Source organism: Ornithodoros turicata, unplaced genomic scaffold, assembly GCF_037126465.1.
Source record: "Ornithodoros turicata isolate Travis unplaced genomic scaffold, ASM3712646v1 Chromosome45, whole genome shotgun sequence".
NCBI classification, from domain to species: domain Eukaryota; kingdom Metazoa; phylum Arthropoda; class Arachnida; order Ixodida; family Argasidae; genus Ornithodoros; species Ornithodoros turicata.
In genome coordinates this window covers 752634-769754 of record NW_026999376.1, presented here as the reverse complement: position 1 = coordinate 769754, position 17121 = coordinate 752634, and the positions used below count along the sequence as shown (strand labels likewise).

The 17121-nt window shown below is 44.7% G+C and overlaps 1 protein-coding gene across 1 annotated transcript in view; it reads left to right on the top strand.

Moving 5' to 3' along the window:
• Positions 1-476: 476 nt before the first annotated feature.
• The window catches only part of LOC135374152 (serine/threonine-protein phosphatase 6 regulatory ankyrin repeat subunit B-like), a 51821-nt gene continuing 35176 nt past the window's right edge, over positions 477-17121 (top strand). The window contains exon 1 of the mRNA XM_064607172.1: positions 477-572. The gene's annotated coding sequence lies outside the window, so the exon portion shown is untranslated. The remainder of the gene's footprint in view (positions 573-17121) is intronic.

The following is a 17121-nucleotide window of genomic DNA, read 5'->3' as shown; positions in this document are numbered from 1 at the left end:
AGATGATTGCCGATATGGAGTGTTTTGTAGCGGTTTTAACAAACAGCGCCTTCAGGCGCTAATTAAAGTTACCTTGGCGCATCTTATGGTCTGACAGCCACAAAGCAGAAACCGAAAGTTGCATTGAGGTGAACCACGTCTATCTAAATAGAATAGTAAAATGCACAGTACGCAGCTCATTTCTGTTTCTAATCGTTTTGTTCGGTCATCTACGAAACTTTTCTTTGGTATGAGCAAGAGAAAGCAGGAAAAACGGAACTATTACATAGTTGAGATTTCTTTCGACAAAACTAGCGGGATGCATCAACTCCGGTCGGATAACTCGGGGGCACAATATGGCAGCCTCCGTCATTTGACGGCGATTCTGAAGGAGTTTGGGGCACCTGTGCTTATGCTCTTGGAGCCACGTGAGCTGTCACATGGAGCATCCCAGAATGCAATGCGAAAGCTGGCACGCACGTCCCAATGTCAAAAGTGTTGCAGGGCCGCTCCCGCGTTTACTTCCTCCATGGTGGAACCGAGCGCCGCATTTTTAAAACGGATTACGATGGATCTTGCATAATTCCATCCAGGTATGTAGATTTCAAGTTTCAAATCGAGCGGCGGACCTAAACTAGACATGGACGTTTTTGTCGTAGTAAATACGTGTTTCTCAGGGCCGGCGATAGGGGGAAGGGAGCGGGGTGAGTAAGGCGACCGCCTTAGGCCCCGCGCACGAAGCCCTCAACCAGGGATTACGTTTTTTTTTTTTAAATATCAAGTATGCACTTAAACACACGCGCGATCTTCGACTAAAACAGAATTGAGAGAAGAATGTGTTATGTGCCATTCCGTCATGTGATGAGAAAAATCTGCCAACCCTGCAAGCTATATACCGAGGATTTGGTACCCTTCTCTCCTGCTGCCATTTCCCGTACTGCTAAAATCTCCCACTGCGAAAATCTTATCATTTCTTATCTTTTCATTACTGCTGGTGTGAAACAGGCCCCGCGATGTGCCTTTGCCTCAGGCCCTGCACCCCCTAGCACCGGCCCTGGTATTTCTTTCTTGCTGTGAACATATGATATGTATGTGTTTCGACCATAATAATTTGCTGGTTAAGCTTACGCCGAGGTACTTATACTCGTCAACCTTATTAATAAGCGTGTCACAAATATTATAAGAATAATCGTGAGGTCCTCTTTTTGTCGTTACGCGCATGTATACTATCAGCGGGGTTAAGTCTCATGCCCCACTCGAACCACCAAGATTCTAAATGCTTAAGACATTGATCTAAGCGTTTCTGGTCTTGAATTGGTTGAAACCTGAGTAAATAAAATGCAATTATCTGCAAACACACGTATAGAGACGTCATGGCCCAAAAATTCAGGCAGATCATTTATATAAGCCTAGAGTAGCATGGACCTTAATACTGATCCTCGAAATAAGCTCATGCCTGCCATGCGCGCCCCTGTGCAATTCCTCGTCTCGACGGACCTCTTTGCACTTTGTGACGCTCTTTGTTTTTTGTGCATTGAGATTTTCCACGTGGACTCTCCTACACTGTTTCTTTTGGTGCCAAGTGTTGTGGTGATGTTTTCATGCATTCCGTTTCTAAGTGTAATTTCCCTTTCTTTTCTGAATAACGCGTCCTGGAGTAGCCAGTCCCGATTGGCTCGGGACGAACATCTTCATTTTTTTTCTTTTACAAATCAATCAATCCTTGAGGTACTCCGGATTCGATTGTATCTCATTACGGCCAAAGTCTCATTACGGCCGATGTCTCAATACGGCCGATAATCCTTTAATCCCCAAGTGTCTCATTACGGCCAAAGTCTCAATACGGCCGAAGGCAGTCTCATTACGGCCGAAGATGTCTCATAACGGCCAAATATGAAAATGTGTATTGTAACCTGCATTGATATGCAATGTCGCAGCAAGGTATGGATATATATTCAGCAGGGTATAAGCCATGCACTGTGCCCTTAGGGCCCTTATCATATTTATATACACAGATTGCGAGACAAACGGTATGTTATCATACCACAGCACAATGCAACATATTGCGTAATGTGTACTCCCACAAGGTAGTGTTGATGTTGCTGTGAAGCAGGCTACTATGTGGAATTAGCTACTTCTAGAGAGCTAGATGAATATTGGCTTTGTTGTGACGCTTTTGGAGCCATCCTACAGTCACTGGCCAAGACGGAACACCTGTGTCAGTCGATGTCAGTTTATTTCCATTCGCCTTACAATGGTACAATTCTTGCTTCTGGAATGAGTAAACCTGCAAGAAGCGAAGAGCAACCATGAATAGGCTAGAATATTTAAAAAAAACAAAAAAAACAAGCATTTGTCTCTACATGGTCGGTTTTAATGTGCACAGGCTGCACATTTGTTGATACGTGTCTGTTATTTCACACAAGGTTAACATAAATCTTCATCTCGACAAAAGAAAGACAAGCCTTAAAAATGTGACTTCCAGGTAAGCACAGAGCATGACCATGATATGAATATAGGTTCAGTAGTTCATTCCCTTAATGGAAACATGTGAATATCAAATAGTGATACATTACAATTCATGAAATGATGCATGCAAAGCTTTCCATTTCTGGTTTCTTTTTTATAAAAGTAGTGCACGAATTAACATTCGTGCACTACTACGAAATTTCTCACTTCACAACAGAACCTTATGATGATCTTAACAGCTCACCTCTTCGGCCAGGACTCCCTGGGCAGCAACATCCTATTAGCCATGTTGTTGTTTTTCTTTTCCGGAATCCTCCGTGCAGCCACATACCATGCCTGGAATGGAAAACCAGCTATAAATAACAATGTATTTGAATGACTTCCTCTTGAAGTATTTATTCTAATCAGATATGCTGTTGTGCCTAGTATGGTGCGCGAAGGCACATAAGTACAACATTTGCAGACGTTCGACGTAAGCAGTTCAAGGAGATCAATTCAAGTACGCCGACTTGCGCTTTTATTTTTGAAGAAATACGACGACAAATTTTAACAAATTAAATATGGCTCACAATGATATGAGTAAATGGTGATGTACGGTGATGCATTGTCGGTATCTCATCGTCTTCGAATAAATTTGTTGTTCCTAAACGCGCAACCAACTAGAAACGACGCAAACCTACGAACAGATACCGAGTTACCAGTGATGGCCACTAACTACTTCTAGAGTAGTTTAACTATAACTACTAACTACTTCGCGGTGGAGTAGTTTAACTAGTAGTTCAACTACTTTTCAGGGGAGGTAGTTAAAACTACTTCTTTAACTACTGCATTGTATTTTAACTACATCTATAACTACTTAACGTTGTCCATCAACATTAATCCCATTCTATAGTGTTCTTGGACACCTAAATATGAATCACAAGCAGTGATAAAAGTGAAGAATACACATGCATGGCACAATTGCTCTGCACCTCCGTTCTCATCAAACAAGTAGCTCAAGGTAAAAGTCGGAAGCCCAATCGTGCCGTAAAGCTTGCGGCAAAATCGGAAGTAGTTGGTGCCTGCAGTAACCTAACTACTGTAGTTAACTACTCAAAATAGTAGTTTAACTAGCAGTTGCCACTACCGTTGTGCAGGTAGTTGATAACTACTTTTTAACTACAATCAGGTAGTTTAACTAGTAGTTTAACTACATGTAGTTAACTACTGGCCATCACTGCGAGTTACATCTATTACAGGCACTTCGGCTGTTTTGATTCATTTCAATTACTCGTATGAAAATCCAACTATGTGTGGACAGCACACTACTAATCCAGACAATCTATACGAAAGCATTACTCACCAGAATTCCTGCTAGACTTGGTCTTGGTCAACACTGCGCGATATACGTTGGGGCTGTGGCGATTCATTCAACTCGATTTTTACCGGAACAACAGGCGCTGCTCGAAAGACAACAACGGAAAATAGAGAGCCGCTATAAAGTCCGCTAATTTGCACATTACAGCACTACAAATCGATATATGAACCACGACCTACTAGATTATAACGACCATGTCACAATCAGAAAACCCTATGAGGAGCCTGTCCGCACGATCCGCCAGGGGCGCTACTGATCGGCACAACACGATTGGACGATGGAAATTTGAATTCTGAACGCGCAGAAGCGTGTGTACGACTACCGTAGCGACCGTATAGCAGACGACGGCGATAGCCCCGATGAAAACGCGAAGAATGATGATGACAATCAACCTCAGAATGAAACATCTGTGGTACGTCCACCGCTTGTACAGAAATACTAAGGTAAGCTGAAGTACAAAGTATTGTAGAAGTTGAGGAAGCAATAACTGGGACGATCAGAAGCGCCACCGCTACCTTCCAAAAATGCGGCGCATAGAAGGGGTGCGCCTGACACGGTCGTTATAATCTAGTAGGTCGTGCGCCTGACATGGTCGTTATAATCTAGTAAGTCGTGATATGAACACGTCGTAAACAGCAACCACTCGCTCACCACCCAACGTTGCTAGACACCATCCGAACTCCAAAGTGAGAGGCAAAACAACAAGATATCGAAACACGAAAGGAAGAGTATTGATCCCCCCTGCTTCTATAGCATGCAAAACGTGATTTGCGCTGAGATGAACATATATGTTCATGACGCGAGTAATTTTCACTTTTCACTGATCCAAAGGAGGTCACGTGGGATTGCTTGACGCTTGCGAAATTAACAGCAATGAAAATGGCGAAACGAAACTTGTGAATCGTGCATTTGCTCTTCATGGTAGCTACCAGAAAATCGAATCAAACTTATGGGACACTGGATTACAGGTATGTTGGCATCTTTTTCATTCCTGCATATCATTTCACATTACACTATACGTGAATACGTGGTGTCATGTCATGGGTGTCATGTCTCACGATGCTAGGGAAGTAGTTGCATGGGGAAGTGTGCATGGTTCTAGACTTTTAATTTTCGATCGCGTAATCGAAATATCGGCACCTCTCGCATTGTGGCTTGCATGTGACCAACCAAGTGCTGTTCCCTTAGTAGCGCTACCTACAAACGACAAAACGAAACATGTGGGAATGTATATTTTTGATTACTCATATATAACAAGAAAATGTATCGTTTTCAGGTTGCTGCCACTAGTCCATGTGCCCGCAATTGTCTTGCGTGTATGATTACACTAACGACGTCGCCGACCACGGCGGAAGTGTTTTGCATACACGCGTTTCAGCATGAAGCCTGCAGGCAACATCTGATGCTTACCCTTCGGATATTCTGAATTTACATATTGTAGCTTAGAGGAGTTCCGAATGCCCAGAGTGACACACACTTATAACATTGTGACATCAGTGCAGTGGCATAAGCTCTAATGTAGTGCCCCATGAAAATGAACAAGGGGCAGTGGTTTATCCAGAATCCCAAGCACGAGAGGGGTGTTGGAAAAAATTGTGGGGGGAGGTCATCATTATAGTTACGTCATTACAGCTTAACATATCATTACAGACGTATCTGAAGCTGAAATCGCAAGGGCACCCCCCGTAGGGGGTGCACAGGCAAAAAAGTTAGGGGGGTCTGGATAAAGCACTGACGAGGGGGACTCCTCCACCCCATGTCAAGCCTCATAAAACACCTCCTGAAATATTTTCCTGAATATGCAGCTGCATCATTATGACGTAATTGTCATTGTTGTCCATAATTCTTGAATATGTTTTGAATATATGGAAAAAAGTCTGCTTGACAGCATATGTCTTATGGTCACCATCAAACAAGAGCATATGCCATTTTGTTCAGTGCCTTATGTACTTTTTTTTTTAATTTCAGGTGGACGTAAATTGTAGAAGCCAGCTAGTGGGGGAGAAGATCATGGTCATAGGTCATGTGGCTCCTGGAGCTCCCAGTGGGCTCCCTTGTGAAGTACTTTTCAGAACACACACACACACAGTTTGTTCACAGAACCAACGAGTAGGATGTTGCTTGAATACTGAGAGAAAATTGCGTAACACATACAAATATCGTGTGACACATATGACAACAAAAACATTTTTCACGAGGGATGCATGAAACACTGTCGCAATATTGTGTGCATGAACCATTGTGTGTGACACAAGCCGTGGAGGCACACCGCCTCGGACACATTTTGGGAAGCATAAAACACAGTATATACAGAGTTAATATGGTGGATGCTTCTTTTTTCTTTTTGGCCGTTATGAGACATCTTCGGCCGTAATGAGACTACTTTCGGCCGTATTGAGACTTTGGCCGTAACGAGACACTTGGGGATTAAAGGATTTTCGGCCGTAATGAGACTTTCGGCCGTAATGAGACTTCGGCCGTGATGAGATGCTACCCTCCGGATTCTACTTCTTTACCGTCATACCGTCATACACCGTCTCTATCATCAAACTACGTGCGGCCAGTCAAGTCTGCTTAATGAGTAGGGATAGGACACCCATACGTTGCAACTTTATGAGGAGCTTATTGCGGGGGACTTCGTCGAAGGCCTTGGAGTAGTCAAGAACAATTACATCTACCTGTCCCCCTTTATCTCGAACCATAGCGAACTCGTGAACCGTCGTTACTAGTTGGGTTGCCTTAGAATATCGCCGCCGGAATCCATGCTGATATTCTGACAAAATGGTGTGTCAGCACAAAAAGTCTCCTAAAGACTATGCCATTATGTGTTCCAAGCATTTACCTGTGATACAGGTTAAAGACGTTAAAGATATGGGACGATAACTCTAAACGTGGGTGTGACCGGTCGCCGTTCTTGAATACTGATACTACGCGTGCAACTTGGACCACCTGGGCCTTTTTGACGTGCGCCGGAAATCTCCGACACACGATGCTAGAAGGAATGTTAGAATTATATTCATTCTCCCCACACTAGCGATGAATAAAGCAGATTTCATGAGGTGGTGATTACGGCCGTTAATATTCTTTGCCACTTGAAGAAGTGTTTACTCTTCTATTAGAAAGCAAGTCACAGTGTACAGAACGCAAAAGGAATACGCGGGACCGGAAAGATCACGTGTGGCTACGGTGACTTCCAGCGTATTGTACGTTTCTGGATTAAGTGCAAAAATACTCAAAAAGCCGGGAGACGCCAGGACGTTTTGTCCTGGATTAAGTGGTAAACAATGCATGACTCAGAACACTATTACTCAGATGTGTACAACAACAGAGGTTATAAAATGAATCTGCGGCACTGTGTCAGGTCCCAAACGAACAATTCAAGATGACTCGAACACACACAGACGACTAAAACAACTGATCTTGTACTTACGAACAAAACGTGTTTCCGTGACAGAGCTGCTTTCGGTTCAACGAGAGCCGCAGCCGGGCAGGAAGACATCACCATATGTCGTTTCCACGACGGTGCTCACATTTTCACAATAAATTACTTTCGGAAAGCAAAATCGCACTGAGAGCAGCGCGAGAAACAAGGCCTTGCAAAACCGAAACTTTAGAGGGGATCACGTGGCGATTTTGACTCGAGCGACCGCTAGAGGGTGACTACGCTAGTCCCCCCCCCCACTTCCCCCCCCCCCTGTGCTTCCTTCCTCCATGCTGGACACCGCCTAGGGAGCAATGCTCGGCACGGCTCTTTCCAAGCAAGGGAAAGGGTGCAGGCTAGCTGGTATAGATCCATGAGGAATACCGAGAGACACGGACACAGAAGACGGCACACGTAAGTTCTCAAACACAGCAATAATTTATTGGTTCATCTCAACTTAAAAGCTAAGCTTTACTTTTTAAGGTTTACCTTTTAACCTTTACCTTTTAAAAGGTAAATACCTTTTAATTTCTCACGTGTCGTCTTCTGTGTCCCTGTCTCTCGGTCTTCTTCCAGGCTCTTTTCGGCTGTAATTCGATTCACACCGGCTCCGCCTCACAGCGAACCTCATATATCACGTGATCAGTTCGCCTGCATCTCTTCCACCCTTCTGCACAATTCACTGGTGGCAGACTGATCAGAAGACGAATGTTTCCGACGCCATGTTCTGTAGGAAAAAAAAGCTGTTTCTGATGCGCATGCGTCTCCCGACAGAACAACGCGCACGAAAGGCGCCCGCCATCACCGTGACGGCTGTCGGTGTCAGGTCGCAGCCGAGGCCACTTGCGGCCCTAGAAGGTGACACAACGTACAATGTTACATCGTGATGGAGTGCCTGGCATTTCTCACGTGTCTTCCACGAGTGTAGCAGAGAGCTCTCCGCACTCGTGAGAATCAAACGACTGCTGCGCGCGATATTTTTCAGCTACGCTCATATTTCTTGCGCGAAAACTTTATTTAGTGATCGGACATACCGTCACGATCAAAACGATTTTTTTTCTTCTCGTTCTTAGACCGCTCCTTGAAATGTTAAATAGCACATATGCCGATCCAGCGGAAGTGACACCAACATCATCATCACCATCATCATGCCATCGTTGTATCGAAGAGTATTGTGGAGTATTCTGTGTTGGAAATCGCTGTCGAACCATTTTATCAGTGCACTGTAACACTGGTACTTAGTTATTGAGCTAATGTGCTAATAGTTAGTGCATTGCCTGTTCAGCGATTTCAAATACTAGATACAATGGGTAGTTTCACTGTTCTTTGAGGGGCCCTGAAGGCTGAGTCACGTCAGTTTCCTTTTTGCAGTTGCAGTAGCGTAGCTTGTGCAAAAACGTTATGTGCAGCAGGGGCGGAGAGTCTTCAATCTGCCAGGGGGGGGGGCACAACGCCCCCTTTCTTTCTCTATTTTTCACACACAAAGGTCAGGTAGGGCATCGGGAACTCAGTGTTGGGACGTTGTGAGGCAAATTTTTACAGGATTTTAATGGTGACTAGCACGAAACACGAGATTCTTAGGATATGCTTCGAAAAGTTCGTCTTGAGTGTCTGCTGGGCAGACCTCCCGGTGGGGGCATGCTACTCCCCCCCTTAGGAAAGTTCCGTGGGGCTCAGTGCCCCCAAGCCTCCCCCGCAGTCGGCGCCTATGATGCGCAGTAAGCAATCATCTGCCATCTGCTGCTCACAGTACGGGCAAAGTGCCTCCGTGTCTGTATAGAGAAATTGTTTATAATGCTTGCTCTGAACGATTCCTAGGAGTCGTCGACTTTTTTTATTAAAGTTTCAATGACTAGATAATTTTGTTCGTAATTTCTTTATATTTGGTGTATGCTCTGCAGGGGAGTTACTGCGGACAAAATTTACGTTAACCAACAACGATAACACCATCAGGAACGTTAGTTCAAGAAACATAGCCCAAATTAAGAAATGCGCAATTTCGTAAAAAGAAAACAAAAAGAAATATATTTAGTCAAATAACACAGTACTTGACAACACTTCGATTCTGGTAATGTTTCCCAGTCGTGAACGCAATATATATGTAAGTCGATGAGCCAAAGAAACAACAACAACAAACAAAAGGAAACAAAACAACAACAAAAACAAAAACAAACGAAGAACTCGAATCATTATCATATCTATGGACATTATTAATATGATCTACCTCAGTCACATTGGCTTCAATTCACGTGATTGATCTTTTGTTGGAATATATGGGCATACAGCTGTCCGGAAACTACATATCCACTTTGTCATAATATAATCGGACGAAGTTAATGTGGTCCATTCGTGCATAACTTCTAAAAATTTTCACCGAGCCCAGTTCGATTACCTCAGTATGGCCATTTGCAAACAGATTCTATTTGCTGCTTCACACACGTGTGAGGGAAAGTAAGAGGATATAGAATTCCCTTCATGTATGGGGGCCATCCAACAGTTTCACCAAGTTTCACTACTGTGAACAAAATAATAATTCCACAGAATGACATTGAACAAATGTACGGATTAGAGGGGGGGGGGGGATTTATTGGCAGAAAAAAATAAGAGAAAGAAAAAAGAAAGGAGAAAGGTCAGCCATGCAGCACGCCGGCTTGCTCTTCCCTAAACGACAACAAAAAAAGGAAATAACAAAAATAAATAAATAAATAAAAACAAGAAAAAATGAAAACAGACACTCGGCTCCCACGGAGCCCAGGAGGCCCGTATCACGCAGAAAGCGGAGCACCGCTTTTTTGACACTCCACTGTCTAGCTCGCTGCACAGGGCCAAGGAGTGTTGCGAGAGAAACGTCTGTCCGTCCGTACGTGCACCCAAGCTCTGAGAGGTGCCAGAGCACGGCCCGAGGATGGTGGTGACGCTGACAGTGGAGGAGCTGATGAGAGATATCGTCTTCTACGGCGCAGCAGGGGCAAGTGGGAGATGGGACGCGGCCAATTTTGAACAGGAGTGAACGGGTGAGGGCAACGTTCAGCCGAAAACGATGTAGTAGGAACTCCTCCTCGCGGGTAACGGAATTTCTTGGAACAAATCCTGGGCTTTCCGAGACGAGTGGAAACAGCGTTAGCGTGGTACGCAACACCCTTCCGTGTTCCGTGCATTGTTGTTTGATTGCATTCCGAAGCCTACCAAGGATGTCACAGAACATCTTTGCATTCGTGTTCGCGCATGTCAGGTAATCTACGAGTTGCACACAACCGCAGTCGTAAAACACGGTGGGCATAACCTTTGCAGACGAAACGCGAGTTTTACCTTCTTCTGAGTGCTTCCACACGGGCGCCCACCACGACTTCCATACGGTGTATTGTCTCGGCATTTGAATTGAATTGAACTGAATTGAACTTATTCAAGCTATGCGAATGTAAATTACACTGGCTATGTATACAAGGGATGGCCTAAAAGCAGCAAGAGTGCTGCTTGACGAGGGCCCACCCCCATTTGCGTAATGCACCCACGTTTCATTCATAATAATGCTTCCAAGAAATTCATCTTGACCCTCTTGATACCATTACAGGAAAATGCAAGCTGAATTAATTGCTCAAAATTCGTCACTCTTGACGAACGTTACTGAGCAAATGTGGCTTCCATCTCGCGCATATACGTACTTTCGGTGATGAAGCTGCTGGAGCTCGCTGTTAGAAAAAATTACGCCTTTTAAGGTAAAAATCGCCCGTGCAGTAGCTCGTACATATCAGGGTATAAAGTTATACCTCCCGAAAATGTATAAATACTTTATACCTGGGGTTCCGAGTTTTCGAAGTTTGTTTCTGGACGTTACCGCGTGATCTTTTTCGGAGTTTATTGCTTTTTTTTTAACTTTCGGGGTGTATGATTTACAGCTCAGCTAATATGCGAAATTTGGAGAAAACTTGACGACGCACGCACAGTTGTGCAGCGAAAACGCTGTTCTCACATTTGTTGCTTATATACACTAAAGAGACACAAGCTTAGCAACGCATTTCGTGCGACGCACACTAGGGAGTTCCGAAAATTCCAAATAGACCCTCTCCTTGTGCACTGCTCACTGTTATGCGGCAGTACTTACATGCGACAAGCTCTGCATCGCGACCGCGGGACGATGTGGAGACCTCGAAGTCAGAGTTCTCATTGACGTAACCGCAGCGCAGCTTTCGCTCGTGTCCCACCTTGTCGTCAGCACTGTAACTAGTTGCCCTTTCAACAAGACCACTCCGTATACTCCTCGGTGCGATGCTTGTTTTAATGCTTTGGTCACGTGTCAAATAAATTAGGGAACAGACTGGGGGAAAACCCGGACGGCGAATCCTGAAGTACTCCAGGTGACCGCCGAAGGAAACGCTAGGTCATGGAAACGATTATTAGGGAGTTTTAGCGTTTTAGCGGACAATCTTCTCCCGTACAGTGTGCTACCGTCGGAGGAGACACGAAACCGCGCATGCGCCTCTGGCGTCTTCCCGACCGCGCCGCTCCGGACCTCCGGACGGAGGATGCGATCACCGAGTCCGCGACGGTTTAAGCTTAGGAATGTCTGCTGCAGCTTGAGCTGCGCATAATCATTTCACAATTGTGGACGACTTGCACCTTCTTCAAGAGGTTCTTGCCGAGAATCCCTACGTGTCCGCGGCGAGATGGGCAGCTGTTGCCGAGGCCGCGAATCTTGCTGCCGGCAAATCATTCACGGCAAGAGGGGCGATAGAGGGAGCGGAGCGTCTGTTGTCGCAGTTCAGGGAACAATACTGGCTGAATCTGGAAACGTAAGTGCACTGTTATAACTAATAGTATACGACTAGAAGCATTTCCCATGGTGATCCGAGTCCAGACGCCTTTGACGCTATCAACGTGCTTTCTCAGGTCCAACGTGCAGGCACCGTATGCGCACGATGCTTGCCCAGTTAGCACAAAACGTACGTAGTTGTACTGCTGCTAAAGTCAGATTGCAACAAAAAAAGAAAAAAAAGATGTTGCTTCAACTTTTGTCTCTGGATGCTGTTTGAATGCTAGATGCTGGAATAGCTTAGGAATAGCAAGCCGACCTTGGGTCAGGCTGACCTTCCCAAAATAAACATACCCCCCCCCCCTCAGATGCTGTGTTGAGAGGGAATTGTAACCCAACACTGTTGATGATGCAGTGCCCTATATGCTGCAGTGTTGATAGCTAGTGCTTATGGCAATGTTGACAGACATTTTTGCCAGTTTTGAAGTACAATTACTCTAACATTGTGGCGATGTGAGCTATGCAAGGTTGCTGCAAACGTAACACATGCAGTCACTAGTAATATTACAGAAGCAACCTATATAGGTTGCTTCTGTAATGTTCAATATTGAGCATTACAATGTACATGGTGTCTTCTTTTAGGCGATACAGATACAGGCGAAACTATAAGGGCCATAGACATGCTGTTTTCATTTCTATCATCTCTGGGCCGGCGGACGTTCTTGGCCATATGTTGCTCAACCGTCAAACCACTAATTGCCTAAAAATCGTTAATTAACTTTTTTATCATAAAAGCTACGATGTTGTCCCAATGAGAACATCTGTTCCTTTCGGTGACCTGATATCGTAGCCGTTTTCACAACAAAAATCCGTTCGGTAGATCGTCTGCAAAAAATTCGTGAGGGAACACCATTTTTTTCTTTATTGTGTTCATTGCGCATCTTCGGAGACTCGTCTTTCCTTCACCCACAATGTGAGAGGGGGAAAGAGCACACTGGTGGCCTATTGCGTACTGGAATAAGATTAACAGAAAATGCAACCCAAGAGAACACCAGTTCCGATTGCGTCACCCGATACATGTGCTTTTGTTTTGTTTCCGCAAGTTAAAGCTAATCTTCCAGGGCATGAGGCGGCACTGTGGCGGCATCTTCTACGCGTGAGGCTCCTTCACCATCGTCGTGTTGTGTTCAACATCGTCTGTCGTGTTCTAGCTAACTCACACTTCACATCATCACATAAGTGTATGTTGACTAACACATGATTTATTTTGTACAGTACTGCACATCAGTAAAAGTGGCAGAAACGTCGTACACGGAGAAATCACATCAGGCCCAGCACGACCGACCGCCGGAGAACTAGGAAGTTATTCGCAGTGATGGCCAGTAGTTAACTACATGTAGTTAAACTACTAGTTAAACTACCTGATTGTAGTTAAAAAGTAGTTATCAACTACTTGCAGAAATGTAGTGTGCAACTACTAGTTACACTACTATTTCGAGTAGTTAACTACAGTAGTTAGGTTACTGCAGGCGCCAACTACTTCCGATTTTGCCGCAAGCTTTACGGCACGATTGCGCTTCCGACTTTTACCTCGAGCTACTTGTTTGATGAGAACGGAGGTGTGGAGCAATTGTGCCGTGCTTGTGTACTAAATCTTCACTTTTATCGCTGCTTGTGATTCATATTTAGGTGTCCAAGAACACTATAGAATGGGATTGGTGTTGATGGACAACGTTAAGTAGTTAAAGATGTAGTTAAAATACATTGCAGCAGTTAAAGAAGTAGTTTTAACTACCTCCCCTGAAAAGTAGTTGAACTACTAGTTAAACTACTCCGTCGCGAAGTAGTTAGTAGTTATAGTTAAACTACTTTAGAAGTAGTTATTAGCCATCACTGGTTATTCGTGTCTGGGCGCCCGTGGCGCATGTGTCGGGAAATCGCAGCGCGCCGCCTGATTAGTGCAACAGGCCTATTGAATTGAGAGGGCAGCTCCTCGCATGTGGCTGAGCATGTGGTGGGTTGCGGTTGTGAGCCGAATTTTGAAGCGACCGAGGTAAAGTATAAGTCAAAGAATGTGTACGTCAGGCAGATTGTAGAAACCCAACTCATTGCAGAACAAGGTCAAGATTGTGTTAGTGCCCTCACCGCTTTGCTTACAAAGAAGCAGGAAGAAGTGATTAACGGAGGGTTGTTGGTTCGGGTGATATCGGTGTTTGACATCGGATGTTATCTTTTGCTTAATATCATGTGGGGGAGTGTCGGGTAAAATTTTTGAGTTCGTATAGCCTCATTTCAGTGTGAGTAAATGCCGAAGCAGCACAATGTACTGAAAGACGAGTGCAATAGGGGTGGACGGTATGTGTCTTATCAATGTTCTTTGTTTCACGAGTGTGTTCAAGGCCTTCCACCTACCCGTCCACCCCTATTGCACTCGACTTCCAGTACATTAATGTACTGGAAGTCGAGTGCAATAGGGGTGGACGGGTAGGCGGAACAGACTCGTGAAACTAAAGAACATTGATAAGACACATACCAAGGTACATATAAATGGTAGCGAAGGCGGGAAAAAAATTCGAAAGCTGTGTTAGCAACCCTGCGCCCTTCATGATACACATGCGAGCGTGGTTGTTGAGGGGCACACTACGAAAGTAAACAAAAATAATTTAATCGGAGGCGCGAATAATGTGTGTACTAATGCAATATGCATGTTTTTAATATAACAATTCGCGCGGTCTGCCAGTAATACGTAAGATTATAGACAGAGCCGAGTACGCTTCCGGTTCCTGTCCCTCTCCATGTTCTTAGCTACTAGTTTGCCGTACGTTGACTGCGCACTTTGTGACTGTTCATAGCCGTTTTCTTCTTCGTCGTCGTCTCTTCAATTTCAAACCACCAAGTCCAACATTGGACATTCCTCGGGGGGAATGCCACATTTCAGGACAGTAGCCAGCTATTGCTTTATTTGAGTGTCAAGAATGTGGACAGTACTGACTTTGGAGGTGTCGGTTCCTCTTCCTGCCTTTGCGACGTTTGTGTGTGCGTGTGAGGAAGCCTTCAAAGCCAACGTCAAGACATTCCTCACCTCCCAAGGGGTCAGGTCCAAGGCTGTGTGAAGTGTTAGACGCACTTGTGCCAAAGACATTGAGTTTGTGTTCTTCACCTGTGTATGATGATCTAGTTCACTTTTTTCTGAGGGTACGACTGTTCTGGTTTGCACGGCAAAGAAATGAGGAAGTGCGAAGTCGTACGTTACGTCAGAAGGCACTGCAGCAGGCAGCGAGACTAAGTTCGTAACCTCTTCACGTTGTTGTGATGTAACCAGAAGGTTTCTTTCCATGCGAAAGGATATGCATGATTCTGTTGTCTATCCAGTGTTTTCAGTTGTAATCTAGATTACACATGATCTCTTGTAATTCTTTCATTCCTGTGTAGCATACCATTTGGCATACATTTGCTATTTTAAATCTTCAGCAGTTTGCCTATTCGTTGATACGTATTAAATGTATGCCTGTGTACACAGATCCCTAGCACGTAATTTTATATTTTGAATCCTGCACTGAGTTCAGTAGTTGTGTGCACAGCCGCCAGTATGTAGGCGCAGCTATGTGCAGGGCTAAGCAGTCTGTGCAGCTTGAAAATCTACACCACATGGCAAAATGTGCACAAAATTGCAGAAGCACAGAACATTGTCGATGCTTTGACATGCCTTTAATACAAAAATGCTGTTGTAATCAAAGTAGAAGTAATCATTAGCAGGGTGTGTACACACTGAACAGGGTTGTCATTGCTGGAAGCTGATATTATTGTGGCTGTTTTGCAAGATTAAGTATCACAGACTTCCAAACTGAGCTAATAGACTTGTGCCTTCTAATTCCCCCATAGCATTCGTTACAATAAACTGTGGGCAGACATAGCACCACACAGTATGCAAATATCATATAATATGATCTTCAGGTGCAAATATGACGAAAGATGGAAGTCACTGAAAAGGTTAGCCAGCTGTAGGACTCGAACCCAGCGGAACTGTTCCAACCTCAGAACATCAGTTCTCTCAAGTTTAAATATGTTCACTTCCATCTTCTTTGTACGAGAGATATGTGGAAAGTTCCACATGTGCATGAGGACAGCTATAGCAGCATGTATTGGACATTAAGGTCCTGGGCCCCACCTGTGTTTGCTGGAATTTGTACACATCCTTTCGTGCTTATTCAGTACATGGACTGTCATACGGGTTATTTTGCACATTATTCTGTCGTGGGTATTTATGATGAAAGATGGAAATCATTGAAAAGTCACTGTGTTCCAGCCTCAGAACATCAATTGTCTCATGTGGGTATTTATAGTGTTTACAACAGCATAGCGAATTTACCTGTGATAAATAAAGAAAGCCCCCACCTGGTCTCCTGTGTCCTTTGTTGCACGCATGTCGCTAGTGTTCATTCTTCCCTGTTTACAAATTGCTTATGAGTTTTTGCTCTTGGATTTGCTTTCAACAGAGATTGTGATATTCCGCGGCTCGACATCGCGACGGAAGGAACGCGCAGCGCGAGCGCACGGCCCGCGCTATACGTAATGGTGACGTACCAGGTGACGTACCAGGTGACGTCAGTATGACGGAATTTGTAGTTTGCCCCGCAACGGATGGATGGCGCTGACGGTCTTTATCATGGCCGCCCTTGAAGACGTGGTGGCCAATGCAAGCTTCGCTACCATTTATATTTACCTTGCACATACCGTCCACCCCTATTGCACTCGACTTTCAGCTTGGGTGGTCGAAAGTTGCGACGTCTTGTCTGTGTCGTTTTCATTCTCTCGCCTCGCTTCAAGATACTTGTAAGGGGGAAACGCATTGAACGTTTTCTCAGCGTGAAAACGTTGCGCGCACGCCATGGCCTTGCACACGCCGCGAAGTAATGCCAGCGAGGCGATCACCAGAAACGCGCGTGGCACGCGTACGGAGCTAGTGACGTGCGCCACAGTTGCTATATTCGTCGACCACAAATATACGTTAGAGCATGCTGATGCTCTTCTTTCCTGTTGTTCCCGCGTTCCTTCATTCCAGGTACCATTAAAATGTTCACGTAAATTTAGTGTGGTGGATAATGTTTCAAAAATTTATGCGAGCGGCTCGTACGCAATCTTGTC